Source organism: Acomys russatus, chromosome 22, assembly GCF_903995435.1.
Source record: "Acomys russatus chromosome 22, mAcoRus1.1, whole genome shotgun sequence".
NCBI classification, from domain to species: domain Eukaryota; kingdom Metazoa; phylum Chordata; class Mammalia; order Rodentia; family Muridae; genus Acomys; species Acomys russatus.
The window spans coordinates 25,266,964-25,282,492 of NC_067158.1; the positions used below are offsets into that span (position 1 = coordinate 25,266,964).

Below are 15,529 nucleotides of genomic sequence, written 5' to 3' on the forward strand. Positions count from 1 at the left end.
GCCTAGAGCGTGGCATGAATTTCCATCCGTGGATGCAGGAAGCAGGTAGCCCAGCCCAGACATATCTGTGAGCTCAATTCAACAAAGGTGCCATCAATGCCTAGAGCTGCTCTCAGCCAGGGGTATCCACACCATTCGCACACTACTCCTGTTTAGTTTGTCTGAACTGAATCCTGTCCACCACGCCGAAAGGCACAGCATTTGGTATACCCAGCCCCAGAAGGGTGACCACCGTCTCCTACTTTCACTAGAGAGGAGCAACAGCCAGAGCAGGGCCAGATGGCTACATTTTCTTTCTTTCAAACGAAGGAAGCTAAACCAGAACCAGTCATGACATAGAGCAGTACTGGTCCTCCATAAGCTTGGCAGAGGCAGCAGGGACACAGGGCCCTGCGCAGCCTGGCCTCACTGCACATCTAAACTGAAAGCCCCCAAGCTCCCAGCCTCTAAGCCATGCTCTAACAAGACAAGGGCTCTGCAGTCTTCTGTCAAGAAAAATAATAACAAATGGCCACTCCTGGCCCATGTGCCACCATAAGGGCTCTCACACACCTTGTTGTGATTTTTTTATTAAAATATTAAGATTTACTTATTTTTACTTTATGTGTGTATTTTGCCTGCATGTATACCTGTGCACTACATGCATGCGGTGTCCACTGAGGTCAGAGAGGGTGTCAGATCCCCTGGACCTGAAGTTACAAACAGCTGTTAGATGCCATGTGGGTACTAGGAGTTGAACCCAGTCCCTCTGAGACAGAGTTTCTCTGTGTAGCTCTGGCTATCCTGGGACTCAAATCTGTAGGCCAAGGTGGCCTCCAACTCAGAAACACTCACCTGTTTCTACCTTCTGAGAGCTGTAGCCACTGCTCTTAACCACTGAGCCTCCTCAGCAGCCTTCACTCACACATTGCTGTAACCTAACCACATAGAACACACATATCAACCTAGAAAGGCCACAGAAGTACAACGCAACTTAAAAAAAAAATAGCAAAATCACTAGGATCTTAGATTTTAAAATAAGCCACACAGTCATTAGAGAAATGGCTGCTTCCAAAGCTGCCACACTAGGAGTTTAGAGGCAACGTGTGGCTCCAAGGAGGAAGAAGGGCTCCTAATGGAACAGGCACAGAACAGGGGGATAATTCAATCCATAGAACGAAGTCTGAGTCCCAAATGCGCATGAGTCAGTATCTGAGAAAAACCAGTCAGCAAAAGTGAAAGTTTTTCCCTCCAGCAGTGACAACTTCTAACAGAACAACCAGAAAATTTTAAAATCGCCATCTTGGGGCTGGAGAGATGGCTCAGAGGTTAAGAGCACTGCCTGCTCTTCCAAAGGTCCTGAGTTCAATTCCCAGCAACCACATGGTGGCTCACAACCATTTGTAATGAGATCTGTTGTCCTCTTCTGGTGTGCAGGTATACATGCAGGTGAAACACTGTACACCTAAGTAAATAAATCTTTTTTAAAATTTTCCTTATCCTTTAAAAAAAATTTTAAATAAATAAATAAATAAAATAAAAATCGCCATCTTACAAATATCCTACCTAACAGTCTCTAGCAATGATTATCTGTGAATTTCAAAGATGAACAGAATATGTGAGTCTCCAAGGCACCTTCTCACAAGACAATTACAAAGGACAATAATAACGAAAACTAGCCTGAACCACAGGATCAAAGTGACACATCCAGTGACAGGACATACAGACCCCATAAGACTCCTCAGGGGTCACTAAGGAGATTACAGCCTACTGTGGGACTCCTCACAAAAACACAGAACCTCAATTTAATCAGGAGGAAATGTCAGGGAACCCACTGAGGCAAACAACAAAATAGCTGACAAATCCTTTAAAAGCAGGAAGTTGGGCTGAAAATATGTCTCAGCAGTTCAGAGCACTCACACAGCAGCACACACCGTCTGTAAGTTCAGTGCCAGAGGATCTGATGCTCTCTTTTGGCCTCCACAGGCAATGCACACACATGTGCACAGACAAAACACCCTACACACAAAACAAAAATAAAATCTCCCCAGAAAAAAATAATGTTAAATAAATGCTGGGTCATAAGAGAGCAGAGCAAGGCCCCAGCCAGGCCAAAGGGCACCAAATGCAATTGTGATCCGCAAAGGGACAACAGCCAGTCTGAATAATTGCTGTTAGATGACAACACATTACTGGCATTATTTTCCTAATTTTATCGGTGTCCTGTGAGGCAAGGTATGGATATGTGGAGGGTCTGCATGCTGCTAAACAGGGGAATAGATAAATAAGCATGGAACTGCCACCCTGTCATAATCACAGATATTTAAAACATGGGACAAAGAGCCCCCTGGAAACTGCTGAGGGAGGCGTTGTACACAGCACAGTTCACAAGGATAGGCAGCTCAAAAGCAGCTCATGGGATTAGGGTGTGGCTCGCTGGTAGCATCCATGCCTAGGTGCTCAAGGCTCTGAGTGAACTCCATGCCCAGCACTGCAGAACAAGCAAAGCAGTACACATGTGGCATGGACTAGACAGGTGCTAAATAAAAAGCCTTTCTTGAAAAGACCCAATTTCCAGATAGGGTCACTTCACAGATCCTGAGGTTAGAGCTTGAATATAGCTTTGGGGGAGCCAATTCAACCTACAATGCCAAGTGAATCTCCCCTTGCAGGAACATGAATGCACAAAATGACACACAGCTCAAAAGGCCTACCTAGAGGGGCAATCAGAGAAGCCGCTCTGAAGGGTGACACAGGTGCTAAGCAAGACTGAGAGCCAAGCAAGAGAAGAGGGGGACAAAGGCCACGACTGATACCAAGGCAGACATAAGGAAGACACAGCCAAATCAGAGAAACCTGCTCTGACAATGGAACTGACCACCTTGACCAGGACAGAGGGCAGGCCACACCTGATGAGAGCTGAGAAAAGACTGCGAACTCTGGCAGTCCCACATCCACCCTTCCTGAATGTCAACTGTCCACGTGGAATGAACATGCCACACGGCAGGCTTTAGTCAGCTTACTTCCTTTCCCTCTACAATGCAGTCACCAAAACTGTGTTGCAAATAAGCCAGTAGCTCGGATGACCCTCTAACTGGCTCCCACCCTACTCAGCCTTCCGGGCCTGGGGACTGCGGACTCCTAAAGCAGCCCTGGGCCTGGCCTCAACAGGTAAAGCCAGTGCTCCAGCCTCCTCAGTCACCCTTCTAGGGCTCCAGGATATAGAGCAAAATCCTCACCCTAGCCCAAGATCTTCTTCTCTGCCAACACGATCTTCTCTGCCAACACTATGGCCACGCCAGCATCCCGAGAGCTGCACACCCCAAACAGGTACTCCACCAATGACAGAGACCTCATTACCTGGTGAACTACCCTCAAAAAAGGCATCAAAGTAGGTTCTCTCTTTTGTTCATTTGTTGACTTCAGTTGATCATATGGAGTAGCCTGGATACTGCATGACAATACTATCGCTGTCCACACTTACTGAACAGTCCCTCCAGACTGCCCTGTGAACGTGCTCAAGATTCTGGCTCACGGCCTCCATGTTCACACATGTCTGTGTCCACTGTCTCACTCTGCACAAGAACACTAGTCACTTGGGATTAGAGCCCATCCCACTCCAGCATGACTTAACTAAACACATGTAAAATGACCCTATTTCCAAATTTAGCTCATAACTCTGAGGTCTTGGGGTTACAACTTTCACATACAAATTGGGGATACTCCATTAGGCCCATAACAAGTCATATTTTATCTTACCATGGCAAGGTGGATCACAGGTTCAAAGCTCATGCAACTGTGTATGTCTGAACCTGGAAAGGACTTGCCCACCAGCATCTCTCCAGATACACTGCATCCCTCAGCTCTGGACCTGGGACTGATGCACATCAGCAGTGAGAAGCTACAGACGCCTAGGATCCTCACTTTATACCAGTGGCCCCACTCCCTACACCCACAACTATACTTTTTTTGCTTTGTTTTATTTTGTTTTGTTTTTTGTTTTTCCAGACAGGGTTTCTCTGTGTAGCCTTAGCTATCCTGGACTCACTTTGTAGACCAGGCTGGCCTCGAAATCACAGTGACCCACCTGCCTCTGCCTCCCAAGTGCTGGGACTAAAGGTGTATGCTACCACACCTGGCTACAACTATACTAGCCATCAGCTCCCCTGTACCATGCCATGCTACACTTCCTGAGGGTTTTATTTGCTTATTCACTTGTTCATTTATTTATTTACTTATTTTGAGAAAGAATCTCACTGTGTACCACTGGCTGGCCTGAAACTTACCCTGTACCCCAGGCTGTCTTTGAACTCACAAAGATCTACCTGCTTCTGCCTCTTGAGTACTGGGATTAATTAAAGGCATGTGCTAACATGCCTGGCTATGTACATTCTTTAAAAAAAAGGGGGGGGGGGGCTGGAGAGATGGCTCAGTAGTTATGAGCACGGTTGCTCTTCTAGAAGTCCTGAGTTCAATTCCCAGCAACCACATGGTGGCTCACAACCATCTGTAATGAGATCTGGCACCTCTTCTGGCAGGCAGGCAGAACACTGCATACACAATAAATAAATCAATCTTTTAAAAAAAGGGGGGGGGTGCTGGAGAGATGGTTCAGAGGTTAAGAGCACCAACTGCTCTTCCAAAGGTCCTGAGTTCAATTCCCAGGAACCACATGGTGGCTCACAATCATCTATAATGTGATCTAATGTCCTCTTCTGTCATGCAGGTGTACATGCAGACAGAGTACCATATTCATGTTAATAAATAAATTAATCTTAAAAAAAATTTTTTTTTCTCTTTGTAACCCTGGCTGTCCTGGATTGAACTCTGTAGACCAGGATGGCCTCAAACTCAGAGATCCTCCTGACTCTGCCTCCCAAGTGCTGGGATTAAAGACGTGAACCACCACTGCCCAACTAAACATTTTTTAAACATTTACTTATTTGGGGGCTGGAGAGATGGTTTATCAGTTAAGAGGACTTGCTACTCTTGCAGAGGACATAGGTTCAGTTCCTAGAACTCATATAGCAGCTTACAATCAACTGTAACTCCAGTTCTAGGGAATCTCATGCCCTTTGCTGCCCTCCTCACACAGCATGAATAGATATGGTGCATGCACGCGCGCGCGCGCGCACACACACACACCTGTCTGGGGGGTTGTTTTTTGTTTTGTTTTGTTTTCTTTTGTTTTTTGAGACAAGGTTTCTCTCTGTGCAGCTTTGGCTGTCCTGGAACTCACTCTGTAGACCAGGCTGGTCTCAAATTCACAGAGATCTGCCTCCTTCTGCCTCCTGAGTGCTGGGATTAAAGGTGTCCACCACCACCATCTGGCAAAATAAAATTTTAATTTATTTATTTTGTATGTATGCACAGTACATGTAAAGATCAGTTGGTTCTCTTTCCTCAGATTATCATGATCAGAGGTGCCTTTATCCACTGAGCCTTATATTTTCAACACCACACAGCCTATTAAAAATGGTCCAAACAAACTACAAATTAAGGTCTGCCCCTAAGTCCTTCCCCACCCCACCCCCAAATGTCTCTGCCTAGTAAAGTTCTCTCCCAAAAGTCTCCTGAAGGATTATAAAGTTCCTGGGGTGAGTCTGCTGGCTCACAGATGTCACCCCTGTGTTGTCTTGGGAACAGTGCTTTCCTAAGCCACTGTGAATGTCCTATCTTGCAGCTTCCTAGGAACGGTGCCCCTGAAACCACACCTTCTCTTTCCTGCTCCTTGAAGGAAACTTACACTTCTGGCTCCTGTCGGGATTCAGCATAGTCTCTCTCCAGTGTTAGAATAATGAGCAAGAACTTTAGGTACCTCCCAAGTCCTTGGGGCCTCAGATACTTAGTGGCTACTGTGCTTTTCTGGAAATGGTCCCAGACTCCTATTGAGAGCACTGAGTTCATCTCTTGTCTCTCCTGCCACCTCTCTAATCTTTAGGACTGCCACTGTTCTAGAGCCCACCTTCACCTTCAGTTTCTAACTTTTTTAGTGATTCATGACTTACACACACCCGGTACACATGGCCTCCACAGTGCTTCCTCATCTCTGCTGCTTGGAGCTTGCAGTCTCTCCTCTCTCAGCCTACACATCACCTAATCTTTACCCTACTCCTCTGCTCCCATTCTACACACTTCAGGATCCCGCTGTCATTCTCTCTCTGCTTACACTATGAAATGGAAGACACCATTGCCACCACACTGCAGAGGGTCTCAGGCTTACAGCTACAATCCCTCTGAATGAGAAGAACTCATCCTGGCAGCCTCACAGGCAGGCCACCTGACATAGTAAATCTTAATAAGCATTTGTGTGAATAACCAGGCTATAGACCCTGGAAATAGCAGGGACAGGTGTAGAAAGTCGCCTTTGGGCAGCAGGTTCAGAGCAGGCATCCAGCTAACACAGACCTTGACACCAAGTTCAAACCTAAGCTTGATACGCTACTCCACCTCTTCATCCTGGCTCCTAACATATTACATAGGAAGAAAAACTTCCAAGTCCTGCTTAAAGAGCTGCCTGTAAGCACAAAACCTGGAGCCTAAAGCACAGAACTTGACCAACAAAGAATTACTGCTATCCCTGTTATTCCCACTACACAGACTAACACACTGCAGCCTAATAATCTGACTGCGTATCAATTATGACCTGTCAAGTTGTTAGCAGAGGCTGTAGAACATGCCTGAGACACCTATGCTCCTCTCAGAAAAAGCAGAGTCTATTACCCCCTTGACAGGACAGAAGGTAGGCAGTACAGAATAAAGTCAAAAGGGTATTCCATCTGCCAGGCTCTTTAGGGGCAAACCCCCAAAGGCAGCACACCAGAAGACATGTAATAATGGCCTAGTGAGCCCCTTGTGTATATATGAAGTCCAGCCAGACCTTCTTGATCAACATACCTGACACTCTACACATGGGCTACCCCACTGAGCTGCTGTGCAATTCCACACCCTAGCAACCATGGACAGAAATCAATTACTATTACTATTTCCAGCTACCAACTGTGGAAGTAATTTGTTATGCTGCCACAGTAGCCCAAACAATGACACTTAATCCACAGAATAGAGCGAAATATCCTGTTCCTCTCCTGGGGCTGGTCACCGGTCCTGAAGGAAACCTGGGAGGGTAGAGGGCTAGACAAGCCCTGTTTGGGTGCCACAACACTGGTACTACTGATCAACTGTACAAGTTTGGGTTTTTGTTGTTGTTGTTGTTGTTGTTGTTTTAAACATTTTCAAAACAAAATGAGGAAAGGACAAAACCTCCCTGACATAACAAATCAACATCTTGACAGTATTAAAACCCAGAACTAGTTGATTTGGATGGTAGGATGTTTAGTTAAAACAGGACTAAAAGTCAACTCATGCAATCCATCACACTGACAAGGCTAAAAAGAAAAAAAAAAAAAATCACATTGTGGGATCAAAAGATGCCAAAAAATATTTGACAAAATGCAATAAACAACTAATTTGTGATAAACACACAGATACAGTCACACACAGACACAGTCACACAGAGACATACACACAAAAGCAGAAGCAGCTGGTGGTGGTGCTGCTGCTGCAGCTGCTGCATCCTTTACTCTCCGGAAGTTGGGAAGCAGAGGCAGAGGGATCTCTGAGTTTGAGGCAGCCTGGTCTACAGAGTGAGTTCTAAGACAGCAGGACCACACAGAGAAACCCCATTTTGAAATAAACCAAACCAAACAAACAAAAAACCTACATGAACAGAAGATGAGCTGGGGGCAGTTCAGTGGCAAAACACCTGTCTAAACAAAGATCTGGGTTCCACTCCCCAGTATCAGGAGGAAAGGAGGAAAAAAAAAAAAAAAAAGGGAAAAGGGTGTTGCTGTTTGGATGTTCCATCTCAGACCTCTTCTCTGATAAAAGAGGTTTCTATGGCTCACCCTTTAGCTGTCCAGCATGAGGGAACATCTCTCTTCGTCCTCAATAAGACCACAACCTTTTCTTTCCCTCCAAACACTGAAGCTCCTCCTCCCTCCCTTCCCATCCTACGCGAACATGGTCTACCCCTGCCTTCCACCACAAGAGAACAAGGTCTTCCCTGCCTCCCACCACCGAAGAACATGGCCTTCCCCTCTCTTCTAACCTGTGAGAACACAGCCTTTCTCTCCCTTCCGCATGAGGACAAAGCCTTCTCTGCTGCAGGACATTTGACCCCACTGTGAACCCTGAGATTGTGAACTGTAAAAACCTGTCTTTTGTTTGCTGTGGCTCATCCCTACCACACACCTTTAATCCAAGAACTTAACTCTTTATTGTAAACAGGTGATTATGGTGTGGCTCAGCCCTAGCACACGCCTTTTTTACTTTTGGTTTGTTTTTTTTGGGGGGAGGGGTTGTTTGTTGTTTTTCAAGACAAGGCTTCTCTGTGTAGCCTTGGCTGTCCTTGTCTCACTTTGTAGACCAGGCTACCTCAAACTCACAGAGATCCTCCTGCCTCTGCCTCCCTGAATGCTGGGATTACAAGTGCCTAGCACACAACTTTCCAAGAGCTTTTTGTAGACAGGATTTAATAAAGTTAACCCTAGTGAAGAGGTGCAGCAAGAAACCAGATGACAGGGAGTAAAGAGTGGGAGGGTATTTAAGAAGTGTGGATAAGAAGAAGGGGCTTTTGGGTCTAGAGAGGTTAAGAGCTGCTCTTCCAGAGGTCCTAAATTCAATTTCCAACAACCAAATGGTGTCTCACAACCATCTATAATGAGATTTGGTGCCCTCTTCTGGAGTGCAGATATACATGTAGGCAGAACACTGTACACATACTAAATTAAATAAAAATAAATAAACAAACAAATAAATCTTTAAAAAGACAAAAACAAAAAAGGAGATTTTGAGCTTTGAGTTAGCAAGCTCTTTGGCTTTTAGCTTTTTTGACTTTGCCTCCTGGACTATCAGCTGAGATACTAAGATTTTTGGGTTTTCCTCTAGGACACAAGCTGAGTAGGACAGTCAGCTGGGTGCTTTCTCTGCCTCTCTGGGCTACTAGGTTTTCACCTTAGCATCTGTCTCCTGAGTCTTTAAAAATCAAATGTTTGGGATGCTTAATAACAACACTTCTTCCACTCTATCACAAGATGGCATTACTTTGTCCTTCCTTCCTAATGTGAGGACATGACCTCCTTCCCTTGCCCCAGATAAACACTACCTTTCTCCCTCCATCACACTACATGATAACATGGGCCCCTCTATCCCATGTCTCGGGTCTCCTCCCTCCTCCCACCATAATATGAGAAACTCTAATACTAACTTGTCCTTAGATAATGCCTTGTCCAATAGTAAATAGCAAGATACCCTCCCCCTTGAGAACAGATCCTGCCCTTGTGCTCCAGAGGGGCACGTTCAAGAATCTGGGCAGTGTCATGTGGGCAGTGTCGTGGGGACTGTCAGCATAAGGCCACTGCCTTTGTGTCCAGTCACATTTAACATGGTTGTCCTTGCTTCAATTGTGCCAGTGCAACAAAGTCCCCATAAAAACACAAAAAGGCAACCAAGTGGTGGTGGTACACACCTTTAATCCCAGCACTCGGGAGGCAGAGGCAGGCAGGTCTCTGAGTTTGAGGCCAGCTTGGTCTATAAACTGAGTCCAGGACTGCCAGGGCTACACAGAGTAACTCTGTCTCAAAAAACAAAAGCAAACAAACAAAAAACCCACTGTCATTTATGTTGACACCACACAAAATTAATGACATATATATCTAATAAGCTATATCCTATGTAAGTCTGATGAAACAAATCAGAGAAACACTGAACAAATGAAGAAAAAAGCCCATGTCCATGCACAGGAAGACAATAAGGATGCTGACTTGTCCTAATTTGATCTACACAAGCAACACAATCCCAATATCTCAGTCCATAACAATGTCATAGTGGAGGCTGGTGAGATGGCTCAGCTATTGAGAGCACTTGAATCCCTCGCAGAGGATCTAGGTTTGGCTCCTAGCACCAACATGGTGTTCCACAATCATCCTTAACTCCAGTTCCAGATCCGTTCCACCTTCTGACCTCTGCAGGCACCAAGTACACATGTGGTGCACATACATGCATGTAGGCAAGACAATCACATAAAATAAAATGAATATATCTAATAAAAATTTTAAAATAAATTCATTAATTACAAGAATAATACCACAGGGGCCTGGAGAGATGCTCAGCAGTTAAGAGCACTAGCTGTTCTGCTGGAGGACCTGGGTTCGATTTCTAGAACCACATGACAGCTCACAACCATCTGTAACTCTAGTTCCAGTAGATCTGACACCTTCCTCTGGCCTCCTTGGGCACTGCATATATATGGGTCACAGACATGCACATAGACAAAACACCCACACAGATATTTTTTTAAAAAGAGAATACCACAGGCCAGGTGGCTTATAAACAATAAGATCTTATTTCTCACAGTTCTAGAGGCTAGGACATTTTTTGTAAATCTAGACACAGACCTGATACTCTTCACAAAAGGAAATTCAAAAGGACCACAGACCTAAGTGTGGATTAAAACACTGGTTTCTCTCCCAGAGGCCCTGGGTTTGATACCCAGCACCCACAGGGCAGCAACTGTCCGTAACTGCAGTTCCAGGAGATCCAGTGCCTTCTTAGGGTACTGCGTTCACGTAGTGCCCAAACATAACTATAGGAGGCAAAACACCATGCAAGCAAAATAATCTTTCAAAATCATAAAGGCTTTAACTCCTACACCAGTGGCTCTCACAACCTTCCTAATGCTGCGCCCATTTAATACAGTTCCTCAAGTACAACTGCAGACCAGAAAAGGGCATCATATCACATTATAGATGTTGTAAGCCACCATGTGGTTGCTGGAAATTGAACTCAGGACCTAGAGCAGCCAGTGCTCTTAACCTCTGAGCCATCTCTCCGGCCCCTGGTTGCTACTTCTTAACTATAATTTTGCTACTGTTGTGAATCATAATCTAAACAGCTGGTATACAGGATGACTGATACGCAATCCCTATAAAAGTCATTCAACCCCCAAAGGAGTCCAGACCCACAGGTTGAGAACTGCGTGGCTGTCCTAAGTAATATTCATGTCCTTAACTTTGGCAATAACTTTAAACAGGCACAACCAACAGGGCACGGTGGTACACACTTTAATCCCGGCACTGGGAATCAGAGGCAGAAGACTGCTGGGAGCTCAAGGCCAGATTGATCTACACAGTGAGTTCCAGGCCAGCCAGAGCTACATAATGAGATCCTACTTCAAAAATAAATAAAGAGCCAAGATGCCCTTCGGTATGTGACACTAGGACTGGACAAAAGGCCCAGCAGTTAAGAACATGTCTTAGTTAGAGGTTTCTACTGGGATAAAACACCATGACCAAAAGCAACTTAGGGAAAAAAGAATTCATTCCAGCTTCTAGTTCTACATCACAGTCCATCAACAATGGCAGTGGGGCAGAAACTGAAGCCATGGAGAAACTCTACTTATTGGCTTGCTCCTTGTGGCTTGCTAAGTCTGCTTTCTTAAAGCAGAGCACCTAGGACCCACTAACCCAGGGGTGGCACTGCTCACATCAATCATTAACCAAGAAAATGCCCAACAGGATTGCCCATAGGCAAATCTAGTGGTGGCATTTTCTCAAGTGAGGCTCCTCTTTCCAAATGACTCTAGCATATGTCAAGATGACATAAAACTAGCCAGTGTGCAGTGTAGATTTTCTTGCAGAGGTCCTGAATTCAGTTTCTAGCACCCACATTAGGTGGCTCCAGCTCCTGGTGAGTCCACTCTCTTCTAGACTCCTCCAGTACCTGTGCTTAAGACACTTGTACATTTACACACACAATGCACATAATTAGAAATAACATTTAAAAAGTGAGGTATCAGGGGCTGGCGAGATGGCTCAGAGGTTAAGACCTTTGTTTTTCCAAAGGTCCCGAGTTCAATTCCCAGCAACCACATGGTGGCTCACAACCATCTATAATGAGATCTGGTGTCCTCTTCTGGTGTGGGCAGAATACTGTATAACTAATAAATAAATAAATAAACCTTAAAAAAAGAAAGTGAGGTATCAAGTCAGTAAACACATATTACTAAGTGAAAGAAGCCAATATGAAAAGACTGCCAAATATATGACATTCTAGAAAAGGCAAAACTATAGCGAAAGTAAAAAGGAGGTGGGGAGGCATGCCTTTAATCTGCCTGCAGAAGCAAGCAGATCTGAGTTCCAGTCCAGCCAGGGTTACACAGAGAAACATTTGTCTCAAGGCAGGCAGACAGACAGACACAGACACACACATTCCAGAAAAAAAGGATAAGTGGTGAGCAGTGGCTGACAGAGGGAGGGATGAACAGGTGAAGCAAAGAGCCATTATTAGGGCATTGAAATTATCTGCTTAGCATTGTAATGGTAAATCCGTATCACTATACATTTGTCAAAACTCAAATAGCCCAGCATCTGGCCTAGAGATATGGCTCAGCAGTTAAGAGTATTCGTTTCTCTTGCACCAGGCCTGGTGGCACACGCTTTAATCCCAGTACCTGGGAGGCAAAGACAGGTGGATTGCTGTGAGTTCGAGGCCAGCTTGGTCTACAAAGCAAGCTCAGGACAGCTGGGGCTACACAGAGAGACCCTGTTTCAAAAAACAAAAGCAAAAACAAAAAATAAATCTTTTTTTTTTTAAATATTTATTTATTATACAGTATTCTTTCTACCTGCATGTGCCTACACACTAGATCTCATTACAGATGGTTGTGAGCCACCATGTGGTTGCTGGGAATTGAACTCAGGACATTTTGGAAGAACAGACCTCTGAGCCATCTCTCCAGCCGCAACAAAAAATAAATCTTTAAAAAAAAACATAGTAAAAAGGAAGCCAGTGCTTGGTGGCGCACGCCTTTAATGCCAGCACTTGGGAAGCAGAGGCAGGCGGATCACTGTGAGTTGGAGGCCAGCCTGGTCTACAAAGCAAGTCTAGGACAGCCAAGGCTACACAGAGAAACCCTATCTCAAAAAAACAAAAAAAAGTAAAAAGGTCCAGTACCAACAACTGTAACAAATATGCCACTCTAATAGGGATATTGATAACAGCAAAGAATAAGTAAGGTGGGAAAATGAAGAGTAATTTCCTGTGAACCTAAAACTACTCCCAAAATAAAGCATTACCGGACATGGGAGCACACACCTATAAGTCCAGCATTTGAAAGGCAGAGACAGGAGGTTTACAATTTTCAGGGCAGCCTGTACTACATAGGGATACCCCGTTCCGAAAACAGTAACACTTTTTGTTTTGTTCTGTTTTCTGAGACAAGGTTTCTCTGTGTAATCCTGACTGTGCTGGAACTAACTTACTCACCAGGAACTTGACAGGCTGACCTTGAACTCAGAGATCTGCCTGCCTCTGCCTCCAGTATGCTGGGATTTAAGCTGGAAGGCACTGCCACCCTACAAACAGCCACCATCACTCTGGAAATAAAGTTTTCCTTAACTAAAAAAAAACAAAAAACAAAAAAACTGTTTCGAAAGCACCAGTGGAAAATACCTAAGGATTTTCTTGACTCTTGTCTATATCATTAAAATCACGTTTTCTCTCAGACTTGGGAGCTCCTTGCTATTCCTAGACTCTGAGCACATGTGTGTGCATACCGAAAATCTATGTACCTAGAAGTTTAAAATACAGCTGGGGGCTGGAGAGATAGTTCAGCGGTTAAGAGCACTGGCTTCTCTTCCAGAGGTCCTGAGTTCAATTCCCAGCAACTACATGGTGGCTCACAACCATCTGAATCTGATTCCCTCTTCTGCTGTGCATGAAAACAGAGCACTTGTATGCATAAAATAAATACATCTTTTTTTTAGAAAAGAAAAAAGAAAATATAGCTAGTTAAAAAGAAAAAAAAAAGAAAAGAAAAGAAAGCCAGGCAGTGGTGGTACAGGCCTTTAATCTCAGCACACCAGAGGCAGAGGCAGATGGATCTCAGAAAAAAAATCACATCTCAAAAAAAAAAAACAAAACAAAACAGAGCAAAAAAAAAAAAGGAAGAAAGAACTGCTTGGTCTAGAGGGACAGATAGCTCAATGGTTAAGAGCACTGGCTGGTCTTGCCCACGGCCTGTGTTAGGTTCCTAGCAATGACATGATGTCCCACAACCATCGGTAACTCCAGTTCTTCAGGACCAGGGACCCTCTTCTCACCTCCAAGGGCATCAAGCATGCAAGTGATGCAGACACACAGGCAAAACGTTCATTCCTTCATTCACACGGAAACAAAATTTTTAATTAAGAAAAGATTGCCATTTTCTCTGTCTCAGAGTAGCAACTAAAACTGTCTCTTTTATGGTTGTAAAATCCAACCTAGGTGAAGAAAAACTGAAAGGCCATGTAAGCTGGTATGGCTCCACTCCAAGCCACAAGCTCTCATACCAGAGCGAAAAGTTCCAGAACCAAGATCTAAGCTCCAGCGACAGCTAGCAGAACCATTTATCAAGCCATTGGAAGCGACCAGGCTTGCTATGCCCAGTACACAAAGAGGAGTAAAGAAAGGACAAAGTGCCAGACCCAAGAGAGAATCATCTAAAAGAATGCCACACCAACCAAACCTGTGTCAAAGAGATCCAGTTTCTAAACAATCTCAATCTCCATCTTAGAGTAATGTTCAGGATTTGGAAAGAAAACCATCCTCAGTCCTACCTTCTCAGTGACACAAAGTGACCAAATATGTATTTGAAGAAGCTGCGTCAGTAAAGCACACCATCAAATTTCTTAATGTAAAAACTAAAGTACACTCTTGAAGTCAAACTACTCCACCTTTAAAATTCTCAGAGTTGAGACATTATTATAAACTATGTAATGGGGCTGGAGGTGTAGGCATGCCAGGCCCGGGGATAGAAAAAAAAAAGTTATGGAAGCTTAGATCCATATTTTAAAGATATATGTAATGATGAAATACTTAGGAGTGCAAAAAATTCAACCGTAATTTTAATCTGGAGTGACATATTTCAGATCTGTACGTAAGACTAAGGGGAAATAAAATCCAATGTACAAAGTAGGGCAACAGCCAATCAGGGGCAGTAAAACACACTGTGTACAGCTCACATTCCATCCTCCACTCACAGGAAGTCTTAAAAGTCCTTACACACCCTCCAGTCTACGCAGAAAAGTGGCTTCGGAATACACTTCCAAGTCACCTCCCGCATGAAGGTCGTTGGGCAGGATCTGCTCTTGGGATTCCCTCAAGGGACCATCGTATCTTCCTGCTTCCTGAGTACAAAATAACAATCACCGAGTCTCAGAAACAGCGGACTCACGGGGCCCACGAGCTCAGCATGGCGACAACAGGTCTCAAAGTCGACACGAAAAGTGATTCAACAAGTGGCAGCGCGCCCCAGGCGCAGCGGGCAGGCCTTAGCGCCCGGCGTGCAGGAGCGAACACAACAGGGGTGCTTGGGGCCTGGTCAAGCTTAGAGGGGTCCCGGGACTCGTGGGGCCCAGGGGGTCTAGGAAGCTGGGACCCAGGGGTCTTTGAGGTGTTGGGTCCCCGGGGACCTTAGGGTGTAGGGGACACAGGACACGAGGACGGTGCTGGG

At 44.8% G+C, this 15,529-nt stretch overlaps 1 long non-coding RNA gene across 1 annotated transcript; it reads right to left on the reverse strand.

Moving 5' to 3' along the window:
* Window positions 1-486: 486 nt before the first annotated feature.
* Window positions 487-15,194, reverse strand: LOC127205929 (uncharacterized). The gene is made up of 3 exons (XR_007832709.1): window positions 15,083-15,194; window positions 835-917; window positions 487-689 (listed from the first exon to the last, which is right to left on the reverse strand). It is a non-coding gene; the product is annotated as an uncharacterized LOC127205929 (long non-coding RNA).
* Between the last annotated feature and the right edge of the window lie 335 nt (window positions 15,195-15,529).